At 41.0% G+C, this 21878-nt stretch overlaps 1 long non-coding RNA gene across 1 annotated transcript; it reads left to right on the top strand.

The window, feature by feature from the left end:
- The first annotated feature begins 884 nt into the window (after positions 1-884).
- Positions 885-21129, top strand: LOC125917211 (uncharacterized). The gene is made up of 3 exons (XR_007456115.1): positions 885-1046; positions 11134-11438; positions 20703-21129. It is a non-coding gene; the product is annotated as an uncharacterized LOC125917211 (long non-coding RNA).
- Positions 21130-21878: the final 749 nt, after the last annotated feature.

The following is a 21878-nucleotide window of genomic DNA, read 5'->3' as shown; positions in this document are numbered from 1 at the left end:
AGTGTGTGTGAATGTGTGTGAGTTTATAAATATGTGAACAAATGTGTGACTATATTTGCGTGGGGTGTGCCAGACCGGACAGCCTGGAAAGTAAGTGTATGGAAAGTAAGTGTAAGACTACTCATATCCTCCCGGGCTGTCTCTCCCCACCCCACCTCCACATCGCCAACTGGCAAAAGCAGAAAGGATGCTCTATATGACCTGAGACTGCATTAGAAAGTTTGCACTTCTTTGAGGCTATTCCACCTGGGAATCTCATTGGTTCCCTGCAGGATGGTGGATTTTGCAAGAAGTCTGCGGATTCCCCCAGGACGAAGGGACTGCTGCTGACACGCTAGGCTGAAGCCAACCGCCCCCCCCCCCTCCACCCCCACTCCCACCCCGCCCCCGCCTCCGCCGCTTCCCAAGTGGTCCTGGGTCTGCAGCCTCCTGCTCTGCAGAGGCGGGCCCGGCCGGGGCGGGCTCGGCGCGGCGCGCGCGGCCCGCGGGCTGGAGTCGGCCCGCGGCGCAGGCGGGAGGGGAGCGGGAGGGCGGGGGCGGCGGCGGCGGGAGGCCATGCCTCCAGCTGCGGAGGCTGCCGAACAGCTGGAGCCATCGCGGTCACCTGCGCGGCGCCGCCGCCGTCGCCCTTGCGCCCCGGCTGCCCGGCCCGCGGCCGGCGGACTTTGCGGAGGGCGCCTGGCGTAGGCGGCGGCGAGTGTGGGCCGAGCCGGTATTTATAGCTCGGTGACAGCAGCGGCGGCAGCGACGCCGGCGGGCCGTCTCGCCGCTCTTCCCAGCGAGGCCGCCGGCGCGGCGGAGGGCTGTGCTCGCCCGGCTCTCCGGTGTTGCAGACACCCCGCGCCCGCGCGGCCCCAGCCGGTGAGTACGCGGGCCCGGGCGCTGGGCGCGCCTCCCCCGCCGCTCGGGCCGGCCGTAGCGGAGCCCTGCTAGCCCGGCCGCCCCCTCGTCCCTGCCCGCGAATGCGGAAGCGGCCGCGGCCCCCCGTCCCCCAGTTCCCCCGGCGCGTTTCCTCGGTTCCCGAGGATGGCACGCCAGGAGGCAGGGTAAAGTGTCAAGCGTGGGGGGTGGGGGGTGGGAGGAGGCGGTAACGGATGCACCGGTCCTTTTGCGAAAGGGCAGTCGAGACTCCTAGGTGGAAGGCTGTCGGCGAGGAACCCTGGAACTCCGGGGCTCCCAGGGTTACCAGGACAGACCTTGAACTTTCCTCGCTTCGCTGATTGCTAGCACGGGAGCGCTGGAGAAGCACTACGTATTGTTTGTTAATTAAATTAACAGGTTGCTGTTTTGGGGCGTTCTCCATAAAAGCAAAACAAAAAAACAAAACTTGAGTGTTTACTAACTTTATTGTGGCTAAAGAAAGCTATCTGGCGATTCCTGTTTTTGAAAATGCCATAGGCCCACAAGTGTGGTAGTTCCATGTGGTAACACTTGGGCTACCATTATTCATTCTACTCTCTGTGGAACAATGAACTCTGTGTATGGGTGTGAGAGAGGGTAGTAAACATCACATGCTTGTTTTCGTATTTGTGTGTCTAATGAACCAAAAAAAAGGGTTTGTTGAACACATATATTTACCCCTCATTATAAATGACATACTGTTTGAAATCTATAGAAGGACTTCTAGGAAGATTTCAGGGTTTAGTTTTGTCTTCAGAAAACATTCCTTACAATTTATTGAATATAAAGAAGAGTAGAATCTCTGTAAAAACTATTTTTGTTGTAAAGTTTTTAATTTTTTACCATGCCTACACTTCCTAACACCCCCCCCCCCATCTATGTAGTTTAAAAGCAATTATGGATTTTGAAATTTTAACTTGGGTGTTTATACCCACTCCCATTCCACCTCCATTTGATCCTTTGCTCAGAAACCAATACTTGTCTATTTTATTTAATGTGCTTCTTTAAACTGCCAGCTATTTAAAAAATAATTTCAGATATGAATGAATTTTACTTTATTCTTGAACTATTATTTTCTTTGGTGTTTGTTTAGATTCTTTATCATAAACAGATATCGCTAAAAAGAGGTCTAAGCATTTTTAAAGAATTAAATGGTGAATATGTTTCAACTTTATGACATGAAAGTGTTCATAAATACTTTGCCATTTTAATGAAAAGTTAATTAGAGAGAACTCCAGACCTACTTTGCTTCAGCTTCTCTGTTTTAAAAACTTGCATGGTTTAGAACTTTGTTATCCCAAAGACTGCAGGATAAGAACAAGGAAAGAAAATCACTTAAAGGTTGAAAACAATATGAAGAGAAAGTCTAGGAAGGGATTTATGGATATGATCCTCTAAATTAGCAAGGGTACTACAAATACCATCCTGGTATGTATGTAAAAGTCACTTAGGGTGGTTTCATTGATTGACTTAAAAGGTTGCTTTTTATTTAAAAGGCTGTGTGGTCTCTGGTATTGGACCAAAAGCAAGAAGTTCCAACTTAGTTCTGTTATTATTGCGATTTGTGTTTTTAAAACCTGTGTCAAGCATTCACATTATGTAGAATGCTATATATAATCTCCTCATTCCTGCCTTTCATCTAACGTTTCAGGATAATATACCAAGACCTTAGGGCTGGTCCAGGCAAATGTATATTTGGTTTCTCCATTTTTCTGCCGTGTGTCCTTTTATAGACTTGAATATCCCCTTATCCAGAGTTTGTTCTCTCTGGAATGGAATCTTCAGTGTTGTTGTTGTTTTTTTTTTTTTGTTTTTTTTTTTGTTTTTTTTACTTACTCAAGGCTGGTTCATTATCCCATCATGATACATAAAATTTTTTTTCATTTATTAATTCAATAGCAAATATTTGTTGAATGCCTACTAGGTACAAGTTATCACCTAGTACTTAATGGTTCCTAGTGCCCCTGCTTCCTTCCCATTGGAACTTCTCGGTGTAGGGAGCATAGTAGTTATTGAGAATATTGACTTTGGGGTCATAGAGGTACTTCTCCTGTTTCCACTGGTTGGTACCTATATGACCTTGGGCAGATTATAACCTTTCTGAGTCTCCACTCCTTTACTGGTAAAGCCAAAGGGCTGGTATAAGGACTAATTGAGGTACTGAATGAGAAGTACTTGCCTAACATATAAAAAGCACTAAGAAATGTTAATGATTATTGTGCTGTCCATGTCTGCTTCGGTGGTGTTCCTCTCAGCAAATGGCAGTTCCAGTCTGGGTTTTGCCAGGCCCTGTCCACATCCAATCCATCACGTAACTGTCGTCAGCTCTTCCGTTTAAATGTCTAGAAGTTCATACATTTCCAGCCACCAGACAGAAATGTGGCCCTTCTGGCATGTAACTCACATGTGTCACTCAGTCTCCTGTTTCCCGAATCACACAAGGGAAAGCCCACACGCATTGGACGGCCTCAAGGCCAGATCACTCAAGGCCACCTCACAATCGGATGCTACCTTGCAGGCTCCATCTCCTTTCACACTCCCCTGCATCCACACTCTATCCAGTCACGCTAGCTTTTTTGCTCTTCCTTAAATGCGCTGATCATTCACTCATCACAGATTTTTGCAATGTTTTGTTCTCTGTGTCTGGGTCCCTCTTTCCCAGATACCTGCTTGCTTCCCTTCCTTCCTTGAGGTTCTGTCCAAATGTCACCGTATAGTGATGCCTGCTTTAATTTCCCTCCCTGCTGACATTCCCCAGTAACTTCCTCCATCACCTTACAGCTTTTTAAAATATTATGTATCTATTTTCTTTTCTGTTTAACGTCTGTTTCCCTCAGTGAGACTGTAAGATGCAAAACAACAGGAGTATCATCTGTTAGCAACCCTGATGGGTAGGCCAGTGCCTGGCACAAATAAGCAACTGGTAAAATGTTGAACAAATGAATGATGAATGTTATCATGGAATTAACACTTTCTAAATACGATTTTGGACAAGTAGCTTAAGCTTTCTGAGCCTCAACTTCAATATTTGCATAGTAAGGATAGCATTCATCCTTTACCTTGTACAGTTGCATTAAAAATACTTTAATGGTGAGAATAACATGAAAAATCACTCCGTAAGTGTAATGTGTAGGTGCTATTACCATCATGCTCATTATTAGTGGGAATGACCAAGACTCGTTTGTATTTTAACAGTGGCCTTCAGGGTAGGAAGTGGCTGGAAATGACGAGGCACTTTACAAATGAAATCTCCTTAGGTCTTCACTACAGTGCTCTGAGTGAAGTACTTTTACTGGGATTTTACTGGCGAAGAAGTGGAATCTCCAAGAGGTTAGGGATTTGCCCAAGGTCACAGAGCTAGTAAGTAGCAGTTAGCTACCATATTCCTCCCAGCACATCAGTCCGCCCTTTGAAAAAACTCATGCTCCTGATTCCTTTGAATCATTCTAGTGTCATTCTAATGGTGTGGTTTTGCCCATTAAAAACACTAAAAGGTAAAATGTGATATAAATATAGGCTGCTATCCTTATTTATCTTTTAAGGAAAAAATATTAAACAATTTTAAACTGTGTCTGCCTTTTGGAGGTAGAATTTTATTTTATTTTATTTTATTTTATTTTATTTTATTTTATTATTTTCTTAATGCTCATTTATTTTTGAGAGAGAGAGAAAGACAGAGTGCGAGCAGGGGAGGGGCAAGGAGGGAGGGAGACACAGAATCCAAAGCAGGCTCCAGGCTTTGAGTTGTCAGCACAGAGCCCGATGCCGGGCTTGAACTCACAAACTGTGAGGTCATGACCTGAATGAAGTCGGGGACTTAACCAACTGAGCCACCTAGGCTCCCCTGGACATAGAATTTTAAAAGCAATTATCCTAGGGATTAAATGAAATGATTGTAAACAGTGTTCTGTGAACTGCAAAGAACTTTAAATACTATGCTAGAACTAGGGTAATTGAAGACAGGAGGCTCTTCTTTGTCTTGTAGCCCTTACCTTTGTCTTGTACTAATACAGCCAAGAATGGCCCAAAGTACAGCTGTATGTGTCACAAAGTGCATACCACAAAAAGTAAAGTACTGGAAGTCTTTTTAAAAATTATTTTTCAAGAGATTGGATTCAAGGTGCCGGGCTACAGTTTATACTCTTGGCACAGTCATCTTTTCAAAGCCCTTTAATAAGAGCTAAGAGAGGTTCCAGGTGAATTTTCAGACATAAATGCTAAGGAGCTTCAAAAAACTTGGAGAGATTCTTTTTTTATTTTAGACCGGTGCCCTTCACAATGGAAGTGCCCTGTGCATGTTACCTGGTTAGGTGTTACTAGATGCTGAGACCTGTATTCGCAGGACTGTGCACTCAGTGTACTCTACCTGGCCAGTAGTGTCTTTTGTAGAGCATTAATTCATCAAGGACTTTTCCAGATGCATCCGTAAATTAAAAAAAATTTTTTTTAATAAAATAATGTTTATTTGTTTTTGAGAGACAGAGAGAAGCTGAGTACAAGCAGGGGACGGGTAGAGAGAGAGAGGGAGACACAGAATCTGAAGCAGGCTCCAGGCTCTGAGTTGTCAGCACAGAGCCTGACACTGGGCTGGAACTCATGAACAGCGAGATCATGAACTGAGCCAAAGTCGGACGCTTAACCGACTGAGCCACCCAGGTGCCCCTGCCAGGCGCCCCAAGGGTATACTCCATCTTAATCAGACTTGTTATTATGCAAGAACTGTTGCCTGAGCCAGGGTCCCTTCTGAGAAAAATGAAATTCACCCTCCTTCAGTGTTTTCCTTTATTCGTAAAGACTCTAATAAGTGATGGAGGCAGGGTACTCTGGTTCAGTCAGATTATTACAACGATTCTTGGGGGATCTATTTTGTTGTAGTCCACGACCTGATTATCTTTTACTTAAACTGTTGAAGTTGCCTATAAACTTATTTCCCCACTTTCATTATGCCTCATACCAAGTTTTCATGATCTAAGCTGACAGAGAATTCTCTCCCAAATTCTGCTCTAGTCAGTTATATCACTTTTCAGGTCTGAAACTTTTCATTCTCTGGTCTCTATTCAGTAAAATACACAACAACACTTTTGCTTATGTTCCTTGAATTGGCCCCAAATTATCCTTGCCTCTCACAAGATGCCCTCAAGCACTCTGTGCTCCAGCCACACAGAACTCCAGATGCACCTCCTACAGATGAAGAAGAAAGTCTCTTCTCTGCCTTTGTTCAGTGCCCTCCCAACTTGAGTATCCTTACCTCTTTCCCATTTTTCCTTTGAATACCTCTCCATTCTTTGCCTTTAGATTAGCCGAAATACAATACTTGTAGTAAGATGTATAGGATTCCTAATATCTATGATAAATATTAGTCCATCTAGAGCTGGAAACCATGACTGGAGGCCTGTGGATTATCAGAGTGTAAAGGTCCAGCCTGTAGCCAACCAACTTCTTCAATCACTGCTATAATGTGGAAAAGCAGAGGCTTCCAAGATATTGGTAGTGACATCTGCCTAATCATGTCATTACTTACAAGAGGGAAGTGAATGGTGTGGATTAATCTAGCTCTCAGAGATGTGTTCTTTTTAGGCATAGTTGGCAAATCACAGAATGAGCATCAGCGATGCATTGCAAAAGAACAAGCAGATCAACTCAACTACTTACACTTGATGCTCAGAGAAGAACAAAATTCAAGCAATCCTGTAGTCAGTTACGTGACCCCGATTCTTTCTGATCATGCTAGCCAGGTCCGCTGGAATAGTATGAGTAGACTCATTCATCCTAGAAGTACTTTGAATCTTTTATATCACACAGATTCATTATCAGAAACTTCCTAACCAACACGTAATGGGTAAGATTTTGGAATTTTTTCCTTTACGTGGGAAGGCTTGGTGTAGAGCGTTAACGACAAGTGGCTTGGATTTGTATCCTGGTTTTGCCCCAGACCCATTTTGTTATCTGGTACAAATTACAAATTCGTAGGTCTCAGGTTCAAATTTGTAAAAATAAGAGTATTTTCTTCATTGGGCTGCTGTGCAATTTAAATAAAATTTGTAAAGCTCATTAGCATAGTGTCCTGGTATATGGTTAAGTACTCAATGTTAGCCCTAGTGATAATGATGATAATGCAGAACCTGTGTAAAATGAGATGTTGTTGGGTGGGATCAGTGGTGAATCAGCGTGGCAATTTTGGGGTTCCAGTGCTTTTTTTCTCCTTTTTTTTTGTTAGTGAAAGGTAATGGCAGGTTGCTGTGTCTCCTCATCTTGCCTGAAGAATAAGGAGGCTTTTCTTTCTAAGTGTACTGCTCACCCCTCCCCATCTAGTAGATGTCCATTGATTGCCCACTTTGAGCCCGTCCCCGTGCTGTGCCCTGGAAGTGAACAGCCCTTCACTGAGGATCTTATGACCCAGTGAGGGAGACAAACACATAAATCAATAATTTTACTATAATATACTAAGACCTAAGATAGATCACATTTATTTAAGATAAAAGCTCAGCTTTGTTGGCAGAATTGAATTTAAAGAAATTAAAAGGGTTTGTAGACTATGAATACTGTGTAGCATAGTCAGTTTGAATCATTTCAATCCTGGATTATTAGCATTAGAGTCACTGAATGATAATATTGCTTTATGTGAACTACAGAAGTGAAAACAGTTTTGGTGCTTTGCATACCTGGTACCTAGGGCTGAGATGACTAGGCAAGCTTTGGGTGACCTTGTGGATGAAGTCAGGAAGTGTGGATAAGTAGAAGTTTCATTCAAGTTATTATGTAGGTTTTGAAATTTGGGACCCCCTGGAAGACCTCACTTCAGCTTTGGCATATGAAACGAGAATAAATATCAGCCATGTTTAGCATAAAATAGACCAGTAATTCATCTGGTCTGTGAGTCACTGAATCTGTTTGTGGAAATAAAGACTAACCTGCAGACCTGATGGGAAATATTTATTGGAAGAAACACTTCCAGCTTTATGATATATTAGATCAAGGGCTAGGAATGGATTTGGATTCAGATGCTGGCTCTTCCACTTCCTGGATGTGGATAGGCAGCAACCACTCTGATCTTTGTTTACGTGTAACCTGGGGGTGATGGTACCATTCATAGCATGCCTGTGGGAGTTCAGATCAACAAGTACAGGATTGTTGCTCAACTCTACAGTTCTCTGTCTTGAAATAATATAAATACTGGAGAGGAACAGCTGTCTCCCAACTTTTTTGAATGTTCTAATTCAGTTTGGGCACGTGGACATTACATAGCTCACTAAACAAGATTCTAAAGTTAAAAACAACAACGATAAAATAAGTGTATGCTAACCCTTCACAAAGCATTTATTCAAAAAACAATCAAGATCCTATGTATTCAGTGTTCTGAATCCTGCTGCCTTGCTTGTATGTGGGTGGGGGGAAAGGAGGTGATGGGGCAACTACAGGAGAATTCTGCACTGGTAAGAGAAGGAACCTAGAAACCTGTTTAACTTCATAGATGTTACTCATGCCCTGTTCTGATGGGCATGTAGGAGTGAGTCCTGCTTCAAGACTCATTGGCCTTGAGATGATTTCTATGTAGTCTCTCGTGATAGTGGTCTTTGGACATTTCTAAAAACATTGCATGAAATTGAATTGACAACTCATTCTGGCATCCTTGCATACTGAATATCATGAAAATGCATGATGCTCATTTTTGTTCTTCACCGCTTTGCTCTCTTTCATGTGATAACCAACTACTGCTATACTTACTGGGTGATGAACCTCACATTAGAAAAAAAAATCTTGGGGTGCCTGGGTAGCTCAGTCGGTTAAGCATCCTACTTCCACTCAGGTCATGATCTTGCAGTTCGTGAATTTGAGCCCTGGGTCGGACTCTGTGCTGGCAGCTCAGAGCCCAGAGTCTGCTTGGGATTCTGTGTCTCCCTCTCTCTCTGTCCCTTCCCTGCTCATGCTGTCTCAAAAATAAACATAAAAAGAAAAAAAAATCCTTGTGCAGTCGCCATTTCTAAGTTGTCTGAGCCGCAGCCCCTGGGAACAGACATTTCAGAGTATTCACAAAGATCACGAGGGACCTGAAATTGCTTAGAAGGCACAGAGACTATCTGTTTTGCTGAGTTATATTTCCAGTCCTTTTGTGTGTTTACATTGCTTTTCTGAAATAGTTAAGACAAGTCTTCATTAACTTAGATTGTGGGTTTGATTGATATCCATCACCCCAGAGTGTTGGACAGGACTTGGGAGCCTGGGATTCTATTCTCAGGTCTTCCATTGACTTAAAGTTACTTCAGGCTTGTGGCTTGATCTTTGTGCTTTTAGTCATGTGGAAATGAGAATATTTGTCAATGGGAAATTTATCAATTTACCAAAGTGCTCAGGATTTGTGAAGGATTCTTCCACGTATGTATTTTTTGCCTGGGTATAGAAGTATACTCTATAGAGTTAATATAATCATCTCTGGAGAAGAATGTGTCTCCAGAAAGCATTCAAGGGATGACATCCCTGGGGCTGGGCCCTGTGTCTTTCTAAGGCAGGGGAAATGCCTGGAACTGACTGGGTGATTTGGCTCTACAGTTGACTTCAGAGGCTCAGATAAGAGCTCTGCTGGCTGACTTTGGGCCAGTTACATAATCTGTGTGAGCCTCAGTTCCCTCCCTGTAAAATGAGGTGATGGGAATGATAATGACAGTATTTCAGAAGGTTGTTATGATAAAAATAATTTAATGATGCATGTAGACATCCAACACAGAGCCTGGATGTCATATGCTGTAGGCTTTGTAAGGGTCCTTTTTTTTCTCCCAGTTCTAAACAATTGAGAAAGGAGAGAAAAGAATTGGCAGATTTCAGTGACATTACTACCTTTATTGTTATGTTTTGATCTCAGCTTTTATTCAGTTTTATTGTTATGTTTTGATCTCAGCTTTTATTCAGCTTTGTTGCTGAAAGCATAGAGATATAGCTTAGTCTGAGCACCAAATGGGTTCACCAAAACTGCATCCCACAATTGGATAGACTTAATAACAACCAGTCACAGCCTTGGTGAATCTAATGCAGGCTTGTGTTCTTTATAGGCAGGCTGCCTCCCAAAGAGAAAGGAGGAGGTGAGCAAGATTTTGGAAGTGGGGTCTGCACAAAAGAGTTTTAAGAAAGCTCTTTACTCTCAATGCACCTCGAGGTTAGGACCCACAGATAGAGGCATAGTATGTATTTTGCAATGCCTCTGTGCCTTTCCAAATGCCTAGATTGAGCATTCTTGCCTTCTCCACTGGGGAAAAATTCCTACTAATCCTTCAGCCCTGAACTTGAGTATGTCCTCTGTGCAGTCTTCCCCTTTTTCCTCACTTCCCACAAGCAGAACTGTCCAGTCCCTCCTGCATGTAACTCACTACTATACTATAGACTCAACTATTTCATAAGACTTATTCTGTGTTGAAATTATTTGGCAACTAGTCTATGAACCTTTGTATAAAAGTCCATACACAACATATAGGAAAAGGTCTGAGAGTACAGATTATTAAGGGATCATGCTGAGGAGAGGGATTGGGGCAGAGGAAGATGTTTATTTTTTGCTCCTATGTGCTCAGTTTGCTTCTACATTGCTTTCATTTTTTAAATGACTCTATATTATGATTGTAACCTAAAAATAGTAATCTAAAAGAGGAAAAGCATTGTGTTGTGTTTTTGCCCTGCATTTCCTCCTGAGGTGACCTCTACAGGTCATCTCAGTCATCACCCCGCCCGGATTTTAGACAATCTTCTTCTGCCCTCTCATGTCCCTTCTCCCCCTGCTGTTTCATTCTCCTTCTTTTCCACATCCCCCATGTGGTCAGAGGTATGATTAGATGGCAGCGAAGGGACAATATTTACTTTCCTCAATCTCAGACATGACTTGGGATCATGAGAGGACTAGGTAGCATCTTTAAAAAAATTTTTTTTTTAAATGTTTATTTATTTTTTGACAGAGAAAGAGAGAGAGTGACAGAGCAAGCTGCGGAGGGCAGAGATAGAGGGAGACACAGAATCTGAAGCCGGCTCTACTGTCAGCACAGAGCCCGATGCGGGGCTTGATCTCATTAACTGTGAGATCACGACCTGAGCCGAAATCAGGAGTTGGATGTTTAACCCACTGAGCCACCCAGGAGCCCCTGGTAGCATCTTTTCTAAATACCTGTTTATCGAGCTGTTACGAATCAGAACAGATAATAGGAAGAGAGACTCTTTGTTCTCCTGCTCTAACCCTATGTATCTTTTCTTATACAGGTAAACAACGGAATTGAAGTTTTGAAGGATGGGTAAAGACTTTCGTTATTATTTCCAGCATCCCTGGTCTCGCTTGATCGTGGCTTACTTGGTGATCTTCTTTAACTTCTTAATATTTGCCGAGGACCCAGTTTCTCATAGCCAAACAGAAGCCAATGTTATTGTTGTTGGAAACTGTTTTTCATTTGTAACGAATAAATACCCTAGAGGAGTTGGCTGGAGGATCCTGAAGGTGCTTCTATGGCTACTTGCCATTCTCATAGGACTAATAGCTGGCAAATTTCTGTTCCATCAGCGTTTGTTTGGTAAGTACCCGTGAAATGTGAGGTTGATAATGACTGAATTCTATTCTTCAAGATAGAGCCCTGTTATTTCTAAATGCCAGTTTAGGATGCATTTTAGTTTTCCCTCTAGCCTTAATTTGCTGTGAGCTGTTGGAGCTAGGTTCTTCTGCTGCTCTTTGCCCAATGGTGTACTTTCCTGTGGCCTCAGGAAAATTAACATGAGGTAAAATTAGTCCTAAACTTAATTTCAAAGAATGGCTTTAGAGCCTAAATTAATGTGTGTGTAATCTTTTTAGAGAAGACATGAAAATAGCTCTTTTCCCATAAACAGTACCTAAGTATGTTATCATGAAGAGTTTGCCTTCATGTCATACCATGTGTTCATTAAAGTAACTTAACCATTGCTCATATATTTACATATATTATTCATTCTGAGAATAAGAATGGCAACTCTAACTTTTTTACCATTTTTCTTTCCTTTTTTGTTTTTATTTTGAACATTGGCTTGAGGATGTTTATTTTTGAGCCTATTCAACCACAGAACAGTAGATTAGCACAGAATCCTTTGATAGTAAGCAATAGACAAAGAAAAAAACACTAAAATAGTTCAAGCTAAAAAAAAGGTAATTTACTATAAGGGTACTGAGCTGTTTCTCAAAGATCAAGGATAAAATTCATTTTGGTAATTGGGATAAATGAAACCAGGGGCTTGAATTCTATCAGGATATTCTTTGTGACAATTTCTCTAACATATCTATTTTATTCTGTGTTCACATTAAAGATCACTTTATATCTACTCAGAGAGACTGGCCTGACTCTCTTGGTCCTAAGTTTAAACTCTCAGAAAAGAGCCTGATGTTGACCCAGTTTGGGTGTGTTTTCCACCTTTTGCCTAATTGATTTTGGTCAGGAGTTGGGTGATATTTATCCAACAAATACTCATTGATCACTGATTACATACCAGGAACTATTCTAGAGAGTGAATCAAAAAAGTAGGGACTGTGCCCTTATAACAATTTACATCCTGTAGGAGGGAGAAAGACAGAAAACAAATTAATGTACTATGCAAAGAGGTGATAAGTGTTACTGGGAAAAGAAAGTTTTAAATGCTGCTGGGCCAGTTAGTAAGAGAACTTGGTAATAAAACATTGAATTTAGTAATTATAAGATCATGGGTGACACACTGTAGGTATTTTTAATCTAGAAGTTTGGCTAGAAACAGATGGCAATTGTTTCAGGAAAAAACAAATTGAAACATAGATATATACACACACATAGTATTAATTCTATATTGTTTGCAATCTCTACTCCTTAAACTATTGTCCTCTGCTTCTATTACATACATTTATAAAAGGTACATATTTTATGTTTATTATATATGTACATAGTTTCAAGAAGTTTGGTGAGGAAATGAAAGGAGATAGGAAGTAGCTAAAAATGGAAGAAGGACCATGGAAAGATTGTGTTGGGCATGGTGGTGGGTGGTGCTGGTTTTGAGGAGTGAGATGAATTGATCTGCTTGTCATTTTGGGGGAAAGAGCTAGGCTGAAGTGAAGATAAAGACAGAGGAGGAGAGCAACTCTGAAAGCTTCTTTGCTTTGTGACTTAGGACACAGGTAGAAATAATGGCCTTAGTGGGGACAGGAAGAGAGACTCCAGTTCCTCAGAAATTTTCATGAGAGAGATAAAGTTTGATATTCTGATAGGTCCATTGGGGTGGGGGAGTAGAGAGGTAAGTGGCCTACCACCTGATGATCTCTGTTTGACTATGAACAAGGAAGAGCTAAAGATAAAAAAAAAAAAATAAAGATAAAGGTGGAATGATTGAATGATGCAGGAGGTTTAAGAAAGTGGTTAAGGTTTGGAACAGCGACCCTAGGGAATATAGCTATCACCTGCCTAGGAACAAACAGAAGCATTACTGATGATCACGGAGGGCTGTTGGGGTTAGCCATTATGAACTGGAATGACATCGATCTGAACTGCTAAGCATTTTTCTTTATGAGAGCTCAGTCACCTGGAACAGAATTTGAGAGTGATTCATCTGGGTGGGGACTGCTCAGGCTTGCTGTATTGGAAACAAAGGATGGGAAATAAATGGAAGGTTCTAATAAAAAAGTTATTGTTTTGATTAACAGGGGTCTGGCTGGGCATGGAAAGGAGGTAAGGAAGATTGATAGTCTGGGAGGAGTGGACAGAAGCTGGAAGATTGGGTGAAACTGAACAGATGAAATGGAAGTAAGAAGAGGGAAAGGGGTTTATGGGTGTGGTGAGATGCCATGTTGTAACAGAAGTACAGCCAGTCTTTAGTGGTGATTTCCAGCTAGGGCGTGGCCTTTATGAGAGGAAGGTAAGGTACAGAGAAGGTCATGACAGAGAGGGTATCTAGGAACGGGGTGTTAGTTGGGCCATCGACCACACATTGAACAAGCATGGTGCTATGCATAACATTCACAGGGATAGAAGAGGTTAAGGGTGGGGGGGGGGGGAAAGGGGGGGGGGGGGAGTTTCCAAAAAGGGGGGGGGGGGGGGGAGGTGGGAGAGGGTCAGTTTCCAAAAATGGGTGAGGAGTGCTGGGAGAGAAAACCATAGATGTCTGTTACAAACAGTGTCTTGGTGTGTTTATAATTTGTTCAGGAAATTTTCTCCGCGTAGAAAGGTAAGGCAAACTTAGACAAAATATCCAGTTTGGAGAAAAGGTATCTACCTGTATTGAGATTGATTGAGAATCATACAGTCAGGGTCATAGTATTAATAATAAGGGAAGATCATTTGGTTCTGTAGTTTCTACATTTTGTTAAGTTATTTTGTTATAAGATCTTGTGTTTTATACTAAAATCACATAACAGTAATGGCTTCCTTTTTAATTCTCCTGTTGATATAAGTACTTTAGCCCTGAAAAATCACTCTAGATTTTGGGTGTTATGTTGAGTACAAATTATTTTGAGATAGTGCGAAAATGTGACCCAATTTTTTTTTTTTTTTTGCTTACTATAGGAAAGATTCTCTAATGTAGTTAGCTTTATCACTTCTATTTGGCAATTTCTTTTTTTTTCTTACTAAAACCTTATGAAATTATATGGGATATTAGAGAAGCAATGATAACCTCTGGCACATCTTGGTGATAAGTGGAAAGATAACTGGACTCCTGATTGAATTTTTGAATGAACTCCAAACTTGTCTTCTCCTTCTATCTTTCTGCATCTCTCTTTACTGCCATTATTTCTTCCTTCATTCACAAAATGGTAATTTTTTGCACACCTGGGTGGCTCAGTCAGTTAAGCATCCAGCTTTGGCTCAGATCATGATCTCATGGTCTGTGGATTTGAGCCCCATGTCGGGCTCTGTGCTGACAGCTCAGAGCCTGGAACCTGCTTTGGATTTTGTGTCTCCCTCTCTCTCTGCCCCTGCCCTACTCGTGCTCTCTCTCACTCTCTCTCAAAAAGGAATAAACATTTAAAAAATTAAAAAAACAAAACCAAAATGGTAATCATTTGCTCCTAATAGTTCTGCCCTTCTCCAGTTAATTCTGAAATTTTCTACTGGAATAATTTTTCTAAATGGCTAGATGGCTCCTATTACCTACAAAATAAAATCTAAACTCCTTTGATTGATATCCGAAGCTCTTGATGATCTACCCTGCCTGACTTCAAATCTGGCCTCCTGACATTCCACACTGTACAGAATTATCTGCAGGTTCTCAAATCTGCTGCGTTCTCTCATGCTTCTGTGCCTTTGCCTGTGCGCCCTCCTCCACCCCGCCCGTGGGCATGATGCTCATCCCCTTCTTATTAACTTGGTTGATTTCTCTTTTTCCTTTACGCCCAAGTTTAAGCATGATCTGTGCGACACTTTCTCTGACTCCCTCCTGTCAGATATTGTCTTCCCTCCAGCTCCCATTTGTGTCTTCTTGCAACAGCAAGTACAGCAGGGTGCTCTGGAACTGACAGCCACGCAGCATTACGGAAAAGAATCCAAAATGTAACCCAGCACAAGCATTGTTCTTATTGGCTTGGAATGTGATCAGTGTTTCCCTCCTGGTTCCCAGATAACTAGCATTTATACATAATCCATTTTTTTAAGAGGCCATATTTAAACCTTTAACAGTTTGCAGATGCAAGCTTGTGGTAGGTGGTGGTGATGATGATGATAGTGTGTATGTAGGGACGAGTGGGATTGGTAATGGCAAGCACAGAAATTCTTGTTACAGAAATTGGAATGGTTTACAAAATAATCCAAATTCTTTTGTGCCATCAGTTAAACAGTTTTTTTTTGTTGTTAATCCTCTTATGAAATGCCAAATAAGAATATTGATAGAATGCCAGTATTCCTTTCATTGTTCCTTTCATTTCATTAACTTGTGAGTCTTCCCTCACTTATTTTATTATGGAATATCTCTTGTTAGTAGTCTCCAAGAGGACAATACCATATGACCAATTTAAAGCATGCATGAGGAAGAGTGATAATTCTCTGAGTACGTAATTTAATGTAGTTTGTCGGTTATGAATTTTATTTTTATGAGGTATAAAGATTATAATTTTGTGGCTATTTAATTAACAGCATGAAGCCTCCTCATGATTTATAATTTGTAATGGGAATTGTCCCAAACAAAAATGGTGACGCAAGTTGGAAATTGCATGTTATCAGAGACACAAATGATTAAATGCATTTTAAGTTGCTCACCTCTCACCTTTGCTGTATGGTTGGAATAACACGAGAGAGCTGGGTTTCCTGCATTATCAGCACTAAATTTTATGATTTCAGACTGGTCACAGATCCCAAATTTCCCAAATGTGGAAAATAATGTAGGAGCACAGGGGAAATGAGAATTGATATGTTTCAGAAAAGCTTCTTTAGATTTAACATTGAATCTTGTTGAGGTGAGTATTATATTTGGATTTATGAGAATTGAATTCTTTCGAAATACTCTCTAACAGAATGGAGTGGACGATTCCATTGTTAAACAGTGGATGATTCCAGTGTTTAAAAAATAAGCGTGATGCATCCTAGCCTTTTGGAGAATTACACATTATACATTGGAGAAATCCATGAATAGAGAAATCCAAAGATTTCTGATGATAAGACTTGTATTTCTGATAAGGCTTATTATATAGAAATAAGCTTATTCAAGAAATCATTTTTATTCCAAGACAGAATTGAAATGCTTTTCCAAAACATATATGCTTAATACAATAGGAATAGAAAATGAAGGCCACAGAAAAGAAGAGAATTAAATGTGTTTTAGTTTTGTGAGTTTTGTTACCTTGTTGGTTTTGAGCTTTCTTGGAGCCTGGGCGAAAGGGGAAATGTGATATATTATATAGCTTGGATACCAGAAATGATGAACATTGCAAGTTTCACAGGGGAATCTTTGCACTAGATTTTGGAATTTCCTTGCCCTAAGTTCTGGTAAACAATTTTCTTTTTACATTGGTTTGTACGGGAGGCACTGAGTAGTGAAGTGGCAAAGGCATAAATGGATTTCACATTCTTGTATCTTAAATCAAACTTTCATAAAAGTTTAGAGTGTAACTTTTTTTTAACATTTATTTATTTTTTGAGAGACACAGAGAGACAGAGCACGAGCAGGGGAGGGGCAGAGAGAGAGGGAGACACAGAATCCGAAGCAGGCTGTAGGCTCTGAGCTGTCAGCACAAAGCCCGACATGGGGCCCGAACCCACGAACCATGAGATCATGACCTGAGCCAAAGTCGGTTGCTTAACTGACTGAGCCACCCAGGCACCCCAAGAGTGTAACTTTTAAGAATGAGAGCAGCTCTGTGCTTTTTTATACTCTGACAGTAAGTCTGTGGAGGGCAGAGTGATCAGGGTTTAAATACTGCCTTCTGATCCAAGGATGAATCTTAGGACATCAAGATTGTGACAAATGTCCTCTTCAAACAGACTACTCCTGCTATTTGTCTTCCCTCTTTTCCTTCTGGTTTCTAACGTACAAAGAGTCTCTCTGTTAGTTGTAGTTTTCTTCTTAACATGGGTAGAGGGCAGGCTGACTCAGAATGAGTTGACAGGGATAGGATATGAAACTGATTCTGAACCTGTTAATATTGCACAGCTCCTTTTTTAAAGCATACAGATTTGCGTATATAGTTATTTGCATAATTGTTTCATTAATGTCTGGTTTCCTAGCTATGCCACAAGCCTCACAGAGGCAGGGATTAGGTCGAGTTGCTTGTCATTTAATCCTCAGTGCCTAACACAATGCCTGGAACGTAGTAATATTTGATAAATTTGAATGAATAAATTAATGTTCGTTGGTCTTTCACATGTTGTCTTTGCCATTGTTACCTTTTTCTTGTAAGCTCGAGAAGGGTATTCATTTGTTCATTCATAAAATATGAGACGTGGTCTCTGCTCTCAAGGAATTTAAAATCTGGTTAAAGAGAGAGGATACATATGCATGAAAAATTAATTACTCTGATAATACAAGGAAGTGCATATCAAGTATCAAATGAATAGTCCAGACTGTAGGTGCTATGGGAATTCAAGAGGAGATGCGGGTGGGCCGGGAAGGTGAAAGATAGCTTTGCTGCCAGCGTGGGATCTGAGTTCAGTTTGAGGCACGAGTGGGATGAAAATAGTCAGATCTGATGCAAAGAATTCATTACAGATTTCAGGTCATGGGGTAGATGGTGTCAGCCGAAGAGATGAAAACAACTTAGTTTTTTTTTAGAGTTGGGAAAAACTGAGGAAGTTGTGCTCATTTTGAAGGGAGTGAAAAGTTTGCATTAAGAAAGAGCAGGAGGTGTTACAAAGGCAGGCTGAGTCCCTATTCTTTCTTTGGTCTTTAAGTGCCTTTTTTCTCTTCCATTGTGGTATTTGAATCAAAAAAATATTTGAACAAGATGGGAGACGATGACAAGATTCTCATGAATCAGAATGAAGCAGAATCTAGTGGGAATCAGAGAAGGGCAGGTGAGGGGAGTAGAAAGGGAAAAAGGAAAATATTTTTGGAGCCTCTTGCAGCCATTCAGGCCACTCATGAATAGGGCTGGGACAATGGGCAGCAAGATGGGGACATGTGGAACCTTATGGAACTTCACCCGTTGATGGGATATGAGGAGGTGAGAGTAAGAGTGAAGTTACAGGTAACTAGGAGATTGGGTGAGTGACTAAGGGAGTGATCATTTTATTAAAAAAAAAAAGAGAAGAAGTCAGTCAGTAGGAGAATCCAGTTAGAGAGGATAATGAGTTTAGTAAATGGTGAGTTTAGGTAATGAGAACACAGACAATGGACCATTTATCTTGAATAGTGCTCAGAACAGCACAGTATGGGTTTACTGAACTGAATCCAGGCACACCATTTCTTATCTAAACTTTGAGGCCAAATGTGTTTCAGAATTCAGTGCATGTGCCTGTAGTTGAGAGCTCGCCCTACAGGGCTGAGGACATACTCTGCTATCAAACACATTGACATAACCATAGCTGGATTATATACTTATTCACATGAAGTAGAGTGAGTAAAGACTATAAACAGCCTCAAATCAGTTCGGACTAGGCTTTGCTACTGAGTGAATTCAGGTTTGGTCATGTCTTGCCAACAATTCAGTTATAAAGATCAGAGTCTTGGGATTTCAGAATTACAGAAACTGGATAATGGACCTACACTTGACTATAAGTAACATTTTGTAGACATGTTTGAATTCTCCAAGATATCCATCCAGCTGCATAGAAATCATGATGTTTTTAGAAGCCAGTGATTAAAAAAAAGAGAGACAGGGGCTTGACTGAGATCTAGACATCTCTAAAAGAAGAATGTGTGTTGAAAGTGTATTTTTCTTGTGTTTATATTCTGTGAAATATTAAGGAGTTTGCTATTTCCTTTTACCTAGGTCTGTTTTAGTTTCAAATAGGAAGTTCTGAATAGAATGCTCTCAATACATCCAGAAATTTGAGAAGACAAATTCCATGATTTTTTCTTCTCTTTTAACAAAAAAGCAGTTTTCCATAAAATACCAAGTATCTCACTAATGTTCTGTCATCTCATGAGTTTAATAAAGCTAAATGCTTGTTTTCTATTGTCTTAGCTTTAAGTCCAGTCTGAAATTCTTTCCTTTGTGTTTGAGCTATGCATATGATTTTATCATTTCAAAATAGAAAACATTTCAGATGTCCCGGAAAGTATGGGCAAGATAGTCATGGTGATACAGGAGCATCAAAACGTGAGGAAACAGATTTATAATGATACGTTTAGGAAGGAAAAGCATTATTTTAATGTAATGGTGTGAGTATGGTATGCTCTTTTTTGTGTTAATTGGAGATATGAATACCTAAGTAGTATAAATGACCCTCAAGTTTATCCTGATAGTTGACAAGACATTAGGAAAGTGCATATTTATTACTTCTGAGGGTGCTTGTCAGCAGTTGATTATTTTAAGTATTGTGCTCTCAAACAGGGGCTTCATTTTGGCAGAATTACTTGAACAAATGTTGTATACAGAGCTGAATGCTACTTAGAGTATCTATCATTTTAAGCTTTATCTTCTCAAAGTACTGAATTTGATACTCATGATAGTCATATTTAAATGTTTATTAGCACCTTCATTCTCAACCAATGTATGCCGAATGCCAAAAATCTTCATTTTTCTTACGCCTCAGTTGTGACCATGTAATTCTTTTTTGTGGAGTAAAATAATTTTGGTTAGAAGTAACCACAGAATTCAAGTGAGAGAAAAATGTTACCCCAGTGCTTGCGAAAAATAATGAAAGAAGAAGAAGAAAAAGCAAAGTTTTTGATAGGAAACGCTCAGAAAGGTAGGCTGGGAAAGGATTGATATTTAGCATTAAAATAATCCCCAAGGAACACTCTCTTCCCAGGTAAATTTGGTGTCTGAGAATTAGTGAACTTGGTAGCCCTTTACAAAAAACTGTAAATTACGCTGCTTTAATGTCCTTATAGAGCAGGAAAGGAAGATGAGGCTGCAAATCCCGGGTCTCTGGCCATTTCCTCCCACCCCTTCGTTAGTTTACAGCCACAGTCATCTCGGTCCATTAGCACTAAAGGACAATCAGCTGCAGCTCTCAGTGTGCTAGGATTGCCTGGCTGCTCTAGTTCTCATAGGATAGAGGATGCAAACACTGTAAAAGGATACCCTCAAGGACTTACTAAAACTAACTCAGAGCACTGTAATTAAGCAATTATTAACCAGGTACCCTTCTGGATACTTTTTATTGTGCTTGATAGATGAATCATCAGAGGCCAAGGCACCCTTTCCTTACCATGTCCAATCATTGCCTCCTCTTCCTCTTTTCGTTTGCCACATACAGGAGGTAAAGGTAGAACTTTCTTATGGAAGCAACTATCCAATGGAATTGCAGCACGCAGAGCCATGCACAGGGAGCTGAGAGAAACCACGTCACTGATTAATGAAATAGAAGTAGCCTGGGTGGAACTTGATGGCTGGTTAAACTATGGTAACCTTGAAAGTGAAGAGTGCTTGATCACTTGATTCATTTAAAACCACCTTGATAGGAATGGATTATGGTTCAAATAATAGGGTCAACAATCCTAGGTGGGAGAGGAGTATGATTTGAGAGGACACTGATGAATAAAAGTATTCCCTGCTTTGATTTCTTTTCTCTTTTATGAATTCCTAACACTGGATTATTTCTTGAAGATACTCTCACTGGGTTAAAGTCTTATGCTACTTGGAGGTATGATGAACTAACAAGGATATTAATAATTGCCTTCATTGGGAGATCTAGGTCCAAAGGGTAAGTGTTGGTAGGTGGGAGAATGTTCTGATATGGTAGCTGTGCAGAATTCTGGATAGAAGGAGGGAAAGGAAGGCCATTAGAAGACCTAGGGGTTCACAGGGAGTCAGACACAGAGCCTCTCCAGAGGAAAAACCCGCTATTTCCAGCAGTGGCCTTTAAGCTGCGTATTGGATTTTGAGTATCAGTGGTGCTCAAAACAATTCTCTGTTGTTTGGGTTTGTGTTTTTATCATGGCTGTGGCCCTGACTTACTGTTGATGGAAAAACAGAAATGCACAGGGTTGATTTGCCTGGCTCCAAGGTCACAGCAATAGCCAGCAGTAAAATTGGAACATAAACTGAAGCCTTCTGATTCCGACAGGCGCCTTTTCAGGCATCCCAGATGGCAAACCGGCAGCAGGCGAGCCTCAGGACTCAGCAGTCTGCCTCAGGACTGAGTTGAGCTAGGCCACTCCCTATGGCTTCGCTCCACTTTGTCTGTGTTCAGGGATTTTTTTCTGGCACCATCTCCTGCCTGACTAGCCCTCTCTTCTGGGTGAAGAAAGTCATTTTGTTGACCCTGCAAGCAGTTGTCCAGTTCCAGGACAAAGCCTGTTATTGCTGCTGACCCAGAAGATGTCGGCACAGGGCTGCCTGTCCTTGGCGCCATCGGTGATCTCCCTTTCGGCGCTGGGCTATTCTTCTTCCCGGATTCAAGAGGAATGTGATTACACATCAAGATTTCCCT

The sequence above is a fragment of the Panthera uncia genome, unplaced genomic scaffold (assembly GCF_023721935.1).
Source record: "Panthera uncia isolate 11264 unplaced genomic scaffold, Puncia_PCG_1.0 HiC_scaffold_1589, whole genome shotgun sequence".
Classification (NCBI taxonomy): Eukaryota; Metazoa; Chordata; class Mammalia; order Carnivora; family Felidae; genus Panthera; species Panthera uncia.
The sequence above is the reverse complement of the archived record's forward strand: the minus strand, read 5'-3'. Positions and strand labels throughout refer to the sequence as shown.